This window comes from Arachis hypogaea, chromosome 3, assembly GCF_003086295.3.
Source record: "Arachis hypogaea cultivar Tifrunner chromosome 3, arahy.Tifrunner.gnm2.J5K5, whole genome shotgun sequence".
NCBI classification, from domain to species: Eukaryota; Viridiplantae; Streptophyta; class Magnoliopsida; order Fabales; family Fabaceae; genus Arachis; species Arachis hypogaea.
The window spans coordinates 66,747,263-66,764,603 of NC_092038.1; the positions used below are offsets into that span (position 1 = coordinate 66,747,263).

Below are 17,341 nucleotides of genomic sequence, written 5' to 3' on the forward strand. Positions count from 1 at the left end.
GAAAAGGATTAGTGTCTGTGAATAGAGGGCATTCCAACAATGAACCCAATTATAATTATCCTTTCAAGCATCCCAACTCAAGGGTTCCTTTCAATCAACTCCCCATCAAGTTAGGAAACTACTCGCTCATTGTGAATGTAGAACTCATAACATATAAAAAGGAATTAAAGGAAGACATGTTAAATAAAAGATGAAAAGGGATTAAATAAAAATATTATTCTATATTAATAACTTGTGAAAAAAATCCAATGTCAACTCTAGAGAGAATAATGATATGGAAGAATAAGTAAAAAGTAAATAGCAAAGTATAATGACTAGTACCGGAGGTGGCCTCTTCTCAAAAGCTAAAAAGCAAAATCTTCCAAAAATCCTAATTATGAATGTCAAGTGATAAAAACCTAGGGGAGGAGCCAATTCAGATCTAAAACTAAAAAATATGTGGAATGAATTGTTGTTTTTTGTTTCTACATGTTCCTTGGCTCTAGTCTGTGTTTCTGGGCCGAAAATTGGGTTGAAATCCGGCCCAGAAACTCTGCCAGCGACTTCTGAATTTCTGCAGATCACGCATGCCATGCGGTCGCGTCATTCATGCGGACGCGTCATTTGGCGTTTTGCTTTCCCACGCGGGCGAGTCGTCCATGCCTCCGCGTCACTTATGCTTTTCCAATCTGTGCGGTCGCGTGAGCCATGCGGCTGCGTCACTTCTCGCTGGTCACCTCCTTAATTTCTTGTATTCCTTCCATTTTTGCAAACTTCCTTTCCAATCTCCAATTCATTCATGCCCTATAAAGCCTGAAACACTTAACACACAGATCATGGCATCGAATGGGATAAAGGAGAATTAAAATACCTAATTAAAAGTCTCTAGGAAGTAAGTTTTCAATCATGTAATAATTTTAGGAAGGAAATATAAATGCATGCTAATTATATGAATAAGTGGGTAAAGATCATGATAAAACCACACAATTAAACACATTATAAACCATAAAATAGTGGTTTATCAACGTCCCCACACTTAAATATTAGCATGTCTTCATGCTTAGTTGAAGGAGATAAAATAAATGAGTAGGAACATGTAAAAACTCATGTAATGCAATGCAACCTATTTATGTGAATGCAACTATATGATTCTTGTCCACTTGATCAAGAATAAATAAGCTCTTCAAAACAATTACAAATCAAGCTCCACTAATTCAATTCTCATACAGTAAGAACAGATAAAAATGCAAGAAGGTAGCTCATAAAAGCAGGGAACATAGAATTTTAAGCATTGAACCCTCACTGATGATGTATATATATTTTAATCTCTCCAGTGTATAGGGTAATCACTCTATCCTTCTCTAATCATGCTCCCTAAATTTTGTTCTTTTCCTAATCAATCAACAACATTTAATATACTAATGCAACATCATGAGGTATTTTCAAGGTTGTAACGGGGCCAAGGTAAGGGTAAGGATACATATATGGTTAAGTGAGCTTATAAATTGAATCTTTAATTAACTCAAACTCTAACATAACCTATATATTTTATATAACTATGGAGTTCATACCTAGCTACCCAGAATTCTCTTTCACATTCCATACTCATGTATCAACTGTTTATTTTAATTCTATCATACATGCATTGACCTTTGAATAATTAACTCAACATTGGGGTAATTTTGTCCCCTTATTTATTTATTGAATTTTTTTAAACATAGCTTATCAATGCACATGGATTTTTGATTTTCATAGTTTCACATGAGTAGGTGTCCAAATTCCCATTATATTATCATGACATATCCCCTTATTATCTTTTGTTCCCACAATTTCCCATACTTAATTAGCACACACAATTCTATCTTAAGCTAACCAAAGATTCAAATTGGGGTATATAATTATTTTTCTGCTTAAGGCTAGTAATGTGGTGAATTATAGAACACATGGGATTTAAAGGCTCAAAGTGGCTAACAAAGGTAATTGAAAGGGTAGGCTTAATTTGGATAAGTGAGCTAAACAATTAATGGCCTCAATCATATGCAGCATATAAATATATTAAACATTGGACATATAGGATGGAACAAAATATAGGTTACAATCATAGAGAAGTAAACACACAAGAATAAAACAAATATGGTTAAATAATGTAACCATGCATAAAGGCTCAATTCTCATAGGTTGTGTGTTCTTTAGCTTTAAAAATCATGTTCCAAATACAACTTCAAGCAAATTTAACATAAGAGTTTTAATTAAAATTAGTGAAATTTTGTTCCAAAGATAGAGATTTAGAAGAAACTTATTGTCTTTTCAATCAAGTAGAACATGCATGCAACTAATCTATTACTATGTAATTTATCCTATTCTACAAAAGAAAGAAAAACTAACTAAATATCCTAATTTATTGGTGTTTAGGGAAGAAAAATTACCTTCGGAAGTCAGGTACTGACCGACCTCCCCACACTTAAGGATCTGCACCGTCTTCGGTGCCATCTGTCAGGAACAGTGGTGGGTTGGTGGCAGTGTCTCCACAGTCGGGACCGTCGTGGCTCCCTGTGCTGGTGAAAGAAGTGGAGTCCGGAGTGCCTGGATCGTCATCGGGTCTGTGATTGCCTGTAAGTAGCTCCTTGAGGTGTTTGAAACGGCGGTGGTTGCGGCGCTCTCGGAGCTTTGCTTTCTTTTCTTGTTGGTCCAATCGCTTCAGTATTTGGTGCAGCAGCTGACTAGTAGATGGTAGAGGAACTGCAACATCCTCTGTGGACTAGCTGGTAGTGGCATGTTGTGGCCTGAGATATCTCCCGTTAGGGACATACTGATCATCCCGTGGAAGAATGGCTTTGGTGTCTCCAGCTCTGTAGGATACTCCGACTGCTGAGCTAAGATGAGAGACTAAGGCAGGGAAAGGTAGGTTACCCGCGATCTGCACATGTTCCATAGCATTCCGGATATGTCTTGGTAAATTAAGAGGCTGGTCTGTGAGGATGCACCATAGTAGAATGGCCAAGTCTGCGGTGAAGGAGGACTCATGAGTACTCGGGAAGACATAATGGGACATAATCTGTGCCCATACGTGAGCGTCTAAGGTAAGTGCGGAAGCCGAGATTCCCTTAGGATGGGAACGATGGTATCCGAAGATCCATTTGCTGCCAGATTGAGCGATAACTCTGAGAACAGCGTTTAAGTCAAAGGTGTATGCCTGGCGCTTGATTGTGGCTTTCTGAAAAGCGTCCAATCCTTCTGGAGCAAGTGGAAGATCTAAGGCTCGCTGAATGGCTTCTTCTGTAATAGGGACTTGCTTCTGATGTATATAGACAAACTGCAGGGTTGGCAGGTGGAAGTTGGAGTAGAAATCAACTACCCAAGAAAGATTGACCTGTCGTGGCTGTCTCTGTAAAAATCCCCAGTGTCTTTGTGCAATTTGCGGCTCAACAAAGGCGGAAATACGAGGCGGAAGGATGAGAAGGTGTTTATTGTTGTAATTCTGAGCTACCAGAATAGGAAACATCTGCTCACAGTAGCGAATCTGGAATCGTGCAGTGTCCTTTGCTGGGAAAGCTCTCTCCTTTTCATCAACCTTTATGATCTTTTTAATTCTTTTTGTTGAGGGCTTGACTGCAGTTGAAGAAGGTTCTACCACTAATGCTCTTTTTGTTCCTTTCCTTGCTGTGAGTTTGGGGGTAGCTTTCTCTTTGCCTTTCTTAGTGGCCATTCTGAAAAAGGGAAGACAAAGTAAATTAAATTTAAAGAGATAAAGCAAGGAAGAGGGTTGAGTGAGTGATAGTCAATGCACGGTAAAGATGAATGAAGGGAACACATTGTCATGACAACATGTGAAAAGTACATCAAAGGGAATAAAATAAGTGCATTAGAGGGTAAGTAGATGCAAGATGTTTATTGGCATGCCGGTAAGGGCATGAGTAGCATAGATCAAGCATCACTTCGTAACGAACTATCACGTTTGTATTGACAATTAAATTCACTTAATATAATAATAAAGGGAATTTGTGAAAAGCAGGCATTAAATAGTAGAATAGAATAATGTAGAAAAGTGCATGATGCCATATGGACTTTTTCACAAACACATAGCATGCATGGTAACTAAGGTATGAAAAGTATTAGATTAAACATGCAAGCAACCCTAAAAGAAATATATAATTGTCAAACAATATTTTTAACAATTCACAAGCAAAACAATGACCCAAACAAATTCCAAAACCAATTAAAAGAAAGAAGAAAAGAAAAGGGGAAGAAAATATGGATAGTGAAAGTAATAGAAAAAGAGAAGAAAAGAAAATAACATATAAAATTAAGAAGAATAATAGAAAAGTAAGGGGAGAAGAAGAAAAGGAAACCTTGTTAATTGGGGTGAGAGAGAGAGAGAGAGAGAGAGAGAGAGAGAGAGAGAGAGAGAGAGAGAGAGAGAGAGAGAGAGAGAGAGAGAGAGAGTGAGAAGGAAGAAGGAAAAAGAGAAAATAAGATTTGGAAAAAAGAAAGATAAGATAGTTAGCAAATCAGGGGCGCTGTGCGGCGCAGGTGACGCGGCCGCGTGGGGCACGCGGTCACGCGACTTGCGCTTATACTGATTGACGCGGTCGCATCGGTCACGCGGTCGCGTGACCCGTTTGATGCTATTGGCGCGAGGGTAGCCTCGCACTCGCACAACTCTCTGTTCGAAATATTATATTTGCCAAGTCTAGGGTAACCCAATCGCGTGGGTCATGCGATCGCGTGGGTGGTCATTAAAAAGGCTATGACGCAGACGCGTGAGCCATGCATCCGCGTGGAAAGAATTGGGCGTTCAGCGCTAAGCCAGCACCACTCTAGTACAACTTTCGGTCGTGCACCCATTTTAAGTTGAATTCAAGGGCACGCGGCCGCGTGAGTGACGCGGTCGCGTGGGAGGCTGATGTTCCTATTAGACGCGGACGCGTTGGTGATGCGATCGCGTGGGTTGATTTGTGCCATTGGCATGCCTCCAGCCACGCTCCTACGTGACTCTCTCTTTGTTTCTTAATCTTTCCAAACCACCTACGATGCAGACACGTCAATGATGCGGTCGCGTCGCGTATTTTTTTTATTTTTAATTATTTTTTAAGCATGTAAATGCAGATGCACAAAATGTACTAAGAAAGAGAAGAGTTATTGAATATGAAAATAAAAACAAAGAAAGGAATGATCATACCATGGTGGGTTGTCTCTCACCTAGCACTTTGCTTTAACGTCCGTAAGTTGGACGCTCCACTAGCTCAGTCTTCGGCTATGTGGGGATCTTCCAAGAGGAAGATCTCAAGCTCCTTATTTTTCTTCATCTTCTCGCCATGGTACATCTTTAAGCGATGTCCGTTAATCTTGATAAGTTCGGAGCTAGAAGGGTGACTTAGGTGATAAACTCCGTACGGTTCGGCTTTCTCTACTCTGTATGGACCTTCCCATCTTGATCTCAACTTGCCTGGCATGAGCCTCAGTTGAGATTTGTAAAGGAGGACTAAATCTCCAGGTTGGAATTCCTTCCTCTTGATGTGCTGATCATGTATAGCCTTCATCTTCTCCTTGTATAGTCTTGAGTTCTCATAAGCTTCTAGGCGAAGGCTTTCTAGTTCTTGCAGTTGTAATTTCCGTTCAGCTCCGGTTTTCTCAATTCCCATGTTGCACTCCTTTACTGCCCAAAAAGCTTTGTGCTCTACTTCAACTGGAAAATGACAAGCTTTTCCATAAACTAAGCGAAAAGGGCTCATCCCAATGGGTGTCTTGTACGTTGTTCTGTATGCCCAGAGTGCATCTTGTAGCCTGATGCTCCAGTCTTTTCTATGAGGTTTGACTATCTTCTGTAAAATATACTTTATCTCTTTGTTTGACACCTCGGCTTGCCCATTATTTTGAGGATGGTAGGCAGTTGCAACTTTATGAATGATCCCATGCTTCTTCAGTAAACCTGTTAGTCTCCTGTTACAGAAATGGGTGCCCTGATACCTCACGATTGCTCTTGGTGATCCAAAGTGATAAATAATGTGGTTTCTCACAAAGGAAACAACAATGTTAGCATCATCGGTACGGGTATAAATGGCTTCCACCTATTTGGAAACATAATCTACAGCTAACAGTATATAAAGGTGGCCATTAGAATTTGGAAATGGACCCATGAAGTCAATGCCCCAAACATCGAAAATTTCACAGAAAAGCATAATTTGTTGAGGTATTTCATCCCTCTGGGATATATTACCAAATTTTTGGCATGGGAAACAAGATTTACAAAATTCAGCAGCGTCTTTAAAAAGAGTAGGCCACCAGAATCCACAGTTTAAGATTTTTCTAGCTGTTCTTTGAGGGCCAAAATGTCCTCCACTCTCAGATGAGTGACAGGCCGCTAAAATGGACTGGAATTCTGATTGAGGCACACATCTTCTAATTACCTGGTCAGCACCACATCTCCATAAATATGGGTCATCCCATATATAATATTTAGACTCACTTTTCAGCTTGTCTCTTTGATGCTTAGTAAAGTTTGGAGGAAAAGTGCGGCTAACTAGATAATTAGCTACAGGTGCATACCAAGGGATTACCTCGGATACTACTTGTAGGTTATCAAATGAAAAATTATCAGCTATAGGAGTGGAGTCATCTTTAATGTGCTCAAGGCGACTCAAGTGGTCTGCCACGAGATTCTGGTTACCACTCCTATCTTTTATTTCTAAATCAAATTCTTGTAGTAGCAGTATCCAATGTATAAGCCTTGGTTTGGATTCCTTTTTAGCTAATAAATACTTTAGAGCTGCGTGGTCTGAATACACTACTACTTTCGTACCAAGTAAATAGGCTCAGAATTTATCCAGAGCAAAAACAATAGCAAGAAGCTCTTTTTTAGTAGTAGTGTAATTGGATTGAGCGGCGTCTAAAGTTTTAGACGCATAAGCAATAACAAAAGGATCCTTACCTTCACGCTGAGGCAGCACTGCTCCTACCGCATAGTTGGAAGCATCGCACATGATTTCAAATGGCTGGCTCTAGTCCGGTCCTCTCACAATTGGAGCTTGAGTCAGGGCGGTTTTCAGCTTATCAAACGCTTGTTTACAATCCTCACTGAACTCGAATTCAATATCCTTCTGTAGTAATCTAGATAGGGGAAGTGCTACCTTACTAAAGTCTTTGATGAATCTTTGGTAAAAACCTACATGTCCAAGGAACGAATGGACTTTCCTCACAGAAGAGGGGTAAGGTAAACCAGAAATAACATCCACCTTTGCTGGATCTACAGAAATGCCAATATTAGATACAACATGTCCTAGCACAATACCTTGTTTAACCATAAAATGACATTTTTTGAAATTCAATACAAGGTTTGTACTGACGCATCTATCTAATACTCTAGATAGACTATCCAAGCAAAGGCTAAAAGAATCACCGTAAACGCTAAAATCGTCCATAAAAACTTCCATACAGTCTTCGATAAGATCAGAGAAAAGACTCATCATGCACCTTTGGAAAGTAGCTGGTGCATTGCACAAGCCAAATGACATTCTCTTGTAAGCATAGGTCCCAAAAGGACAGGTAAAAGTAGTCTTTTCTTGATCCTCAGGAGCTATATGAATCTGGAAATATCCTGTATAACCATCTAAAAAGCAATAATGTGATTTACCTGACAAGTGATCCAGCATTTGATCAATGAATGGAAGAGGATAGTGATCCTTACGAGTGGCTTGATTGAGACGCTTGTAATCAATGCAGACCCTCCAGGCGTTCTGAACTCTGGTAGCTTTGAGCTCTCCATGCTCATTCTTTACTGTAGTGACTCCAGACTTATTGGGTACCACTTGTACTGGGCTCACCCATTCTTTGTCTGAAATGGGGTAGATAATATTTGCCTCTAGTAGTCTGGTCACTTCCTTCTTGACAACCTCTAAGATAGTGGGGTTTAGTCTTCTTTGGGGTTGACGAACAGGTCTTGCTCCTTCTTTTAAAAAGATTATGTGCTCACAAATGTGAGGGTTGATACCTACTATGTCTGCTAAACTCTACCCAATTGCTTTCTTGTGCCTCCTTAGCACACTAAGTAATTGCTCTTCCTGTTGAGAAGTGAGGTCCCGTGCAATGATAACTGGAAACTTCTGCTTGTCTTCAAGGTAAGCATATTTGAGGTGTGGAGGGAGAAGTTTCAACTCTGACTTCTATTCATGGTCAGGCTCTAAATTATTTGGGGCTGGTGGCAGTGGTAGAGTACTTTCATTGTCCTCTGGGAATGTCCCCACACTTGGACCTTGTCCTATGTACTTCTCTTCAAACTCCTCTAGGTGAACTTCAGCTATGGTTTCATCTATGATGTCACACTTGAGGATAGAGTGATCTTCTAGAGGGTATTTCATAACTCCATTTAGATTGAAGCTTACTACTCGGCCGTCTATTTCAAAAGAGTATGTTCCTGAGAAAGCATCTAATTTGAACTTCGAGGTCTTCAAGAAAGGTCTTCCGAGTAGGATTGATGATCGCTTCTCTGAGTCATGTTGGGCCATCTCCAGGGTGTAAAAATCAATGGGGAAAGTGAGACCTTTAATGCCTACTAATACATCTTCAGCAACTCCAGCCACTGTAATAATACTTTTATCTGCTAACACGAAACGAGCTACCGATCTTTTTAAGGGAGGGAGCCTGATGAGCGGATAATTTATACGCTTTTTGGCATTGTTTTTAGTATGTTTTTAGTATATTTTAGTTAGTTTTTATTATATTTTTATTAGTTTTTAGTTAAAATTCACTTTTCTAGACTTTACTAAGAGTTTGTGTGTTTTTCTGTGATTTCAGGTATTTTCTGGCTGAAACTGAGGGACCTGAGCAAAAATTTGATTCAGAGGCTTAAAAGGACTGCAGATGCTATTGGATTCTGATATCCTTGCACTCGAAGTGGATTTTATGGAGCTACAGAAGTTCAATTGGAGCTCTCTCAATTGTGTCGGAAAGTAGACATTCTGGGCTTTCCAGCAATATATAATAGTCTCTACTTTGCTCGAGATTTGATGGCCCAAACCGGCATTCCAAATCAGCTCAAGACTGCCCGGCGTTAAATGCCGGAACTGGCACATAAATGGGAGTTAAACGCCCAAACTGGCACAAAAGCTGGCAATTAACTCCAAGAAAAGTCTCTACACATAGAAGCTTTAATGCTCAGCCCAAGCACACACCAAGTGGCCCGGAAGTAGATTTTTATGTCATCTACTCATTTTTGTAAACCCTAAGCTACTAGTTATCTACAAATAGGACCTTTTACTGTTGTATTTTACATCCTGGAATCCTTTGTTCACTTTAGATCTTAGGATCATCTTTGGACGTCTAGTTCTTAGATTATGGGAGGCTGGCCATTCGGCCAGGCCTAGACCTTGTTCTTATGTATTTTCAACGGTGGAGTTTCTACACACCATAAATTAAGGTGTGGAGCTCTGCTGTACCTCGAGTATTAATGCAATTACTATTGTTCTTCTATTCAATTCAGCTTATTCTTGTTCTAAGATATTCATTCGCACCCAAGAACATGATGAATGTGATGATTATATGACGCTCATCATCATTCTCACTTATGAACGCGTGCCTGACAACCACTTCCGTTCTACAAGCAAACAAGGCTTGAATGTTTATCTCTTGGATTTCTTAATCAGAATCTTCGTGGTATAAGCTAGAATTGATGGCGGCGTTCAAGAGAATCTGGAAGGTCTAAACCTTGTCTATGGTATTCCGTGTAGGATTCGAGGATTGAATGACTGTGACGAGCTTCAAACTCCTGAAGACTGGGCGTTAGTGACAGACGCAAAAGAATCACTGGATTCTATTCCATCCTGATTGAGAACCGACAGATGATTAGCCATGCTGTGACAGAGCACGTTGAACATTTTCACTGAGAGGACAGGACTGTAGCCATTGACAACGGTGATGCCCAACATACAGCTTGCCATGGAAAGGAGTAAGAAGGATTGGATGAAGACAGTAGGAAAACAGAGAGACGAAAGGGACAGAGCATCTCCATACGCTTATCTGAAATTCTCACCAATGAATTACATAAGTATCTCTATCTTTATTTTATGCTTTATTCATAAATCATCTATAACCAGTTGAATCTGCCTGACTGAGAATTACAAGATGACCATAGCTTGCTTCATACCAACAATCTCCGTGGGATTGACCCTTACTCGCGTAAGGTTTATTACTTTGACGACCCAGTGCACTTGCTGGTTAGTTGTGCGAAGTTGTGATAAAGAGTTGAGATTGCAATTGAGCGTACCATGTTGATGGCGCCATTGATGATCACAATTTCGTGCACCAAGTTTTTGGCGCCGTTGCCGGGGATTGTTTGAGTTTGGACAACTGACGGTTCATCTTGTTGCTTAGATTAGGTATTTTTCTTCAGAATTTTTAAGAATGAATTCTAGAGTTTCAAGGTGATGTTCTTATCATCACCAAAGCTGATTGATTTTCATCAATTTAGCTCTTGAATGTAATGTCATGCTGAAGCTTGGCTAGCCATGTCTAATCTTTTTAGACAAAAGCTTTAGACTAACATTGCATGATTCTTGGAATTCTTATTAAAAATTTTGAATCTCTGTATTCTCTTTTCCATATAATTTTCGAAAAATCCAAAAAAATTTACAAAGACATAAAAATCAAAAATATTTTATGTTTCTTGTTTGAGTCTAGTGTCTCATTTTAAGTTTGGTGTCTATTGCATGCATTCTTTGATCTTCATTGATCTTCAAGTTGTTTTTGATGATTTCATTGCTATGATCTTTAAATTCTCTTGTCTTGAATGTTTTGTTGTTTCTCATATGCATTCTCAACTTGTTAGTGTCAGTAGTATACAAACTTCTAAGTTTGGTGTCTTGCATGCATTGTTTATTTGATCTTAGTTTCATTTTGATTATTCCTCATTATTAAAAATCCAAAAAAAATTTTAATTTGTGTCTTTTCAAGTCAATAATACAGAGAATTGAAGATTTAGAACATACACCAGAGGAATTACACAGAAAAAGCTGGGCATTCAAAACGCCCAGTGTGGAAGGAAAACTGGTGTTTAAACGCCAGCCAGGGTACCTGGCTGGGCATTTAACGCCCAAAATGGTAGAGTTTTGGGCGTTAAACGCCAGAATGGATACCATTCTGGGCGTTTAACGCCAGGTTGGCACAAGAGGGAAGATTTTGTTTTTAATGCAAATTTTTTTCAAGTTTTCATAATTTTTCAAAATTAAATCTTTTCCAAATCATATCTTTTCAAAATCAATTTCTTTCCATTTTCAAAAATACTTGCTAACAATTAATGATTTGATTCAACATTTCAAGTATGTTGCCTTTTCTATTGAGAAAGGTTTAATGTTTGAATCATATCTTTTCTTGTTAGCCAAGTCATTAATTTTAAAAATCAAATCTTTTTAAATTGTTTTTCAATCATATCTTTTCAATCATATCTTTTTAAAACCATAACTTTTCAATCATATCTTCTTAATCACATCTTTTTCAAAATAGTTTTCAATCATATCTTTTTGCTTTCTAATTTCAAAATCTTTTTTTTTTAATTTCACTTAATTTCTTTCCCAATCTTAGTTTTTGAAAATCAATTACCATTTTTCAAAGTTTCTTTTTATTAATTCACTTTAATTTTCGAAAATTTCTTTCCCTCTTCTCACATCCTTCTATTTATGGACTAACACTCCTCCTCAATGCACAATTCGAACTCTATCTCTCTTGATAAGTTCAAATTCTTCTACCTTCTCCTTCTATTCTTCTTTCCCTCTGACACATCAAGGAATCTCTATACTGTGACATAGAGGATTCCATATTTTCTTGTTCTCTTCTCTTTCATGTGAGCAGGAACAAAGACAAAAGCATTCTTGTTGAGGCTGATCCTGAACCTGAAAGGACCTTGAAGCGAAAGCTAAGAGAAGCTAAAGCACTACTCTCTGTAGAGGACCTAACAGAAATCTTCAAACAAGAAGAAGACATGGCAGCCGAAAACAACAACAATGCCAACAATGCAAGGAAGGTGCTCGGTGACTTTACTGCACCCACTCCCGACTTCTTTGGGAGAAGCATCTCTATCCCTGCCATTGGAGCAAACAACTTTGAGCTTAAGCCTTAATTAGTTTCTCTAATGCAACAGAATTGCAAGTTCCATAGACTTCCATTGGAAGATCCTCATCAGTTTTTAGCTGAGTTCTTGCAAATCTGTGACCCTGTCAAGACTAATGGGGTTGACCCTGAGGTCTACAGACTTATGCTATTCCCTTTTGCTGTAAGAGACAGAGCTATGATATGGTTGGACTCACAACCTAAAGAAAGCCTGAACTCTTGGGAAAAGCTAGTCAATGCCTTCTTGGCAAAGTTCTTTCCACCTCAAAAATTGAGTAAGCTTAGAGTGGAAGTCCAAACCTTCAGACAGAAGGAAGGTGAATCCCTCTATGAAGCTTGGGAAAGATACAAATAATTGATCAGAAAGTGTCCTTCTGGCATGCTTTCTGAGTGGAGCATTATAGGTATCTTCTATGATGGTCTGTCTGAACTGTCCAAGATGTCATTGGACAGCTCTGCTGGAGGATCTATTCATCTGAAGAAGACGCCAACAGAAGCTCAAGAACTCATTGAAATGGTTGCAAATAACCAATTCATGTACACTTCTGAAAGGAATCCTGTGAACAATGGGACGAATTAGAAGAAATGAGTTCATGAGATTGATACTCTGAATGCCATATTGGCTCAGAACAAAATATTGACTCAGCAAGCCAATATGATTTCTCAAAGTCTGTCTGGAAGGCAAGCTGCACTAGGCAGTACTAAGGACGCTTCATCTGAAGAAGAAGCTTATGATCTTGAGAACCCTTCAATGGAAGATGTGAATTACATGGGAGAACCCTATGGAAACACCTATAATCCTTCATGGAGAAATCATGCAAATCTCTCATGGAAGGATCAACAGAGACCTCAACAAGGTTTCAACAACAATAATGGTGGAAGAAACAGGTTTAGCAATGGCAAGCCTTTTCCATCATCTTCTCATCAACAGACAGAGAATTCTAAGCAGAGCCACTCTGACTTAGCAACCATGGTCTCTGATCTAATCAAAACCACTCAAAGTTTCATGACTGAAACAAGATCCTCCATTAGAAACTTGGAGGCACAAGTGGGTCAGCTGAGTAAGAAAGTTACTGAACTCCCTCCTAGTACTCTTCCAAGCAATACAGAAGAGAATCCAAAAAGAGAGTACAAGGCCATCAACATGGCCGAACTTGGAGAGGAGAAAGAGGCAGTGAGAGCCACTAAGGAAGGCCTCAATGGACGTCCACTGGCCTCCAATGAGTTCCTTAATGAGGAACCATGGGAATCTGAGGCTCACACTGAGACCATAGAGATTCTATTGGATTTACTTCTGCCATTCATGAGCTCTGATGAGTATTCTTCCTCTGAAGAGGATGAAGATGTCATTGAAGAGCAAGTTGCTAAATACCTTAGAGCAATCATGAAGCTAAATGACAAGTTATTTGGTAATGAGACTTGGGAGGATGAACCCCCTTTGCTCACCAAAGAACTGGATAACTTGACTAGGCAGAAATTACCTCAAAAGAGACAGGACCCTGGAAAGTTCTCAATACCTTGTATTATAGGCACCATGACCTTTGAAAAGGCTCTGTGTGACCTAGGGTCAAGCATAAACCTCATGCCTCTCTCTGTAATGGAGAAGCTAGGGATCTTTGAGGTGCAAGCTACAAGAATCTCACTAGAGATGGCAGACAATTCAAGAAAACAAGCTTATGGACTTGTAGAGGATGTTCTGGTAAAGGTTGAAGACCATTACATCCCTGCTGATTTCATAGTCCTAGAGACTGGGAAGTGCATGGATGTATCCATGATCCTTGGCAGAGGAGAATTGATCATTCAAGTGAATGAAGAATCCTTTGTGTTTAAGGCTCAAGGATATCCCTCTATAACCATGGAGAGGAAGCATGAAGAGCTTCTCTCAAAACAGAGTCAAACAGAGCCTCCACAGTCAAACTCTAAGTTTGGTGTTGGGAGGCCACAACCAACTTCTAAGTTTGGTGTTGAACCCCCACATTCAAACTCTAAGTATTGGTGTTGGGAGGTTCCAGCATTGCTCTGAGTATCTATGAGGCTCCATGAGAGCCCACTGTCAAGCTACTGACATTAAAGAAACGCTTGTTGGGAGGCAACCCAATGTTATATTTATCTATTTTCCTTTATTATTTTATGTTTTCTATAGGTTGATGATCATGGGAAGTCACAAAATCAATTGAAAAAGCAAAAACAACATGAAAAACAGAAAGAAAAGCAGCACACCCTGGAGGAAAACTTGCTGGCGTTTAAATGCCAGTAAGGGCAGCAAATGGGCGTTTAACGCCCAGTCTGGCACCATTCTGGGCGTTTAACGCCAGAAAAGGGCACCAGATTGGCGTTAAACGCCAGGAAGGGGGTAAGAAGTTGGCACCATTCTGTTTTTCGAATTTTTATGCTTATGTTTATTTATGTTTGTGTCTTATGATCATTAGTGTCTTAGTGTCGATGCCTTAAAGTTATGAATGTCCTATGAATCCATTACCTTTCTTAAATGAAAAATGTTCTTAATTGAAAAGGAGAAGGATTGCATGAATTTTGAATTTTATAGCAGATTAATCATTTTGATGTGGTGGCAATACTTTGACTTCTGAATGAATGCTTGAATAGTGCATATGTCTTTTGAATTTGTTGTTCATGAATGTGGGCTCTTGAAAGAATGATGAAAAAGGAGACATGTTACTGAGGATCTGAAAAATCATAAAAATGATTCTTGAAACAAGAAAAAGCAGTGAATTCAAAAAAAGAGAGTATATGCGAAAAAAAATAAAGTTGTGATCCAAGGCAAAAAGAGTGTGCTTAAGAACGCTGGACACCTCTAATTGGGGACTTTAGCAAAGCTGAGTCACAATCTGAAAAGGTTCACCCAGTTATGTGTCTGTGGCATGTATGTATCCGGTGGTAATACTGGAAGACAGAGTGCTTTGGGCCACAGCCAAGACTCATAAAGTAGTTGTGTTCAAGAATCATCATACTTAACTAGGAGAATCAATAACACTATCTGGATTTTGAGTTCCTATAGAAGCCAATCATTCTGAATTTCAAAGGATAGAGTGAGATGCCAAAACTGTTCAGAGGCAAAAAGCTAAAAGCCCTGCTCATCTAATTAATACTGATCTTCATAGATGTTTTTGGAATTCATTGCATATTCTCTTCTTTTTATCTTAGGATCATCTTTGGACGTCTAGTTCTTAGATTATAGGAGGCTGGCCATTCGGCCATGCCTAGACCTTGTTCTTATGTATTTTCAACGGTGGAGTTTCTACACACCATAGATTAAGGTGTGGAGCTCTGCTGTACCTCGAGTTTTAATGCAATTACTATTGTTCTTCTATTCAATTCAGCTTATTCTTGTTCTAAGATATTCATTCGCACCCAAGAACATGATGAATGAATTGATTATGTGACGCTCATCATCATTCTCACTTATGAACGCGTGCCTGACAACCACTTCCGTTCTACAAGCAAACAAGGCTTGAATGTTTATCTTTTGGATTTCTTAATCGGAATCTTCGTGGTATAAGCTAGAATTGATGGTGGCATTCAAGAGAATCCGGAAGGTCTAAACCTTGTCTGTGGTATTCCAAGTAGGATTCGAGGATTGAATGACTGTGACGAGCTTCAAACTCCTGAAGGCTGGGCATTAGTGACAGACGCAAAAGAATCACTGGATTCTATTCCAACCTGATTGAGAACCGACAGATGATTAGCCGTGCTGTGACAGAGCGCGTTGAACATTTTTACTGAGAGGACGGGACTATAGCCATTGACAACGCTGATGCCCAACATACAGCTTGCCATGGAAAGGAGTAAGAAGGATTGGATGAAGACAGTAGGAAAGCAGAGAGACGAAAGGGACAGAGCATCTCCATACGCTTATCTGAAATTCTCACCAATGAATTACATAAGTATCTCTATCTTTATTTTATGCTTTATTCATAAATCATCTATAACCAGTTGAATCTGCCTGACTGATATTTACAAGATGACCATAGCTTGCTTCATACCAACAATCTCCGTGGGATCGACCCTTACTCGCGTAAGGTTTATTACTTGGATGACCCAGTGCACTTGCTGGTTAGTTGTGCAAAGTTGTGATAAAGAGTTGAGATTGCAATTGAGCGTACCATGTTGATGGCACCATTGATGATCACAATTTCCTGCACCAGAGCCTCAAAACATCATATACAGATAAGGGCATTATACTAACACATGCTCCTAAATCACACATGCAGTCAGAAAATATCACACCTCCAATGGTACAGTTAACCATGCATGGGCCTGGGTCACTACATTTTTCAGGTATATTTCCCATTAAAGAAGATATAGAACTTCCTAAAGGAATAGTTTCTAATTCATTAATTTTGTCTTTATGTATGTACAAATCTTTTAGAAACTTTGCATATTTCGGTACCTATTGAATGACATCAAAAAGGGGAACAGTTACCTCAACCTTTTTGAATATTTCTACCATTTTGGGATCAGGTTCCAATTGCTTCTTGGGCTTCTTTGCGAGTTGTGGAAATGGAATAGGAATGGCATTTTCTACAGTGTCTGTGCCCTTTGGTGCTTCTTCCTATGACTAAGTGTCTTCTTCCTCAGCCATGTCCTGTATATCAGTTTCTTCCTCAACATCTTCTGATTCCACTACCTCCTTAGCTGAGGCGTGTTCTGGTGGGTTTGACTCTTCTTGATTCCTCTCTTGAAATGTGGTTCTGGACCTTAGGGTGATGGCATTAATTCCACCATTTGGATTGGGTAATGGTTGAGAGGGGAGTCCACCAGAGCTTGAGGACTGGCTGTTGGAGTTGGTCATTGATCCAATTTGTGAGACAAGGGCTAGCAAAGTAGAAGTCAGACTATTTAGAGTAGCAGTAAAGTTGTTTCCCTTGGCATGTTGTCTCCGATCAATAGATTGTAGTAACTCATCATTAGGAGATAAAGAGGGATAAGTGATCTGAAAGGGCTGTTGAGATGCTTGAGACTGTCTTAGATGAGGTGCTCTGTAGGCTTGATTCTGATTCTACTGCCTGAAGTTGTTATTGTTATTCTACCTCTGATTTCTTTTATTATCTCTGCCTCCTCTATTGTGATTTTCCCTCCAACCCTGGTTAGAATTATCTCTCCAACCTTGGTTAGAGTTATCATGCCATCCTTGGTTATAGCCGCCACCATGATTGTACCCTTGATTGGGGCGGTCATAGAAGTTATGAGTGGCTGCTATAGTATGGTCTTTTGGTTGGAGTTGCAGACATTCATCAGTATAATGACT

General features: G+C 39.4%; 1 non-coding gene across 1 annotated transcript; it reads right to left on the reverse strand.

Moving 5' to 3' along the window:
* Nucleotides 1-12,352: 12,352 nt before the first annotated feature.
* On the reverse strand, nt 12,353-12,456 carry LOC112793682 (small nucleolar RNA R71). The gene has a single exon (XR_003198384.1). It is a non-coding gene; the product is annotated as a small nucleolar RNA R71 (small nucleolar RNA).
* Between the last annotated feature and the right edge of the window lie 4,885 nt (nt 12,457-17,341).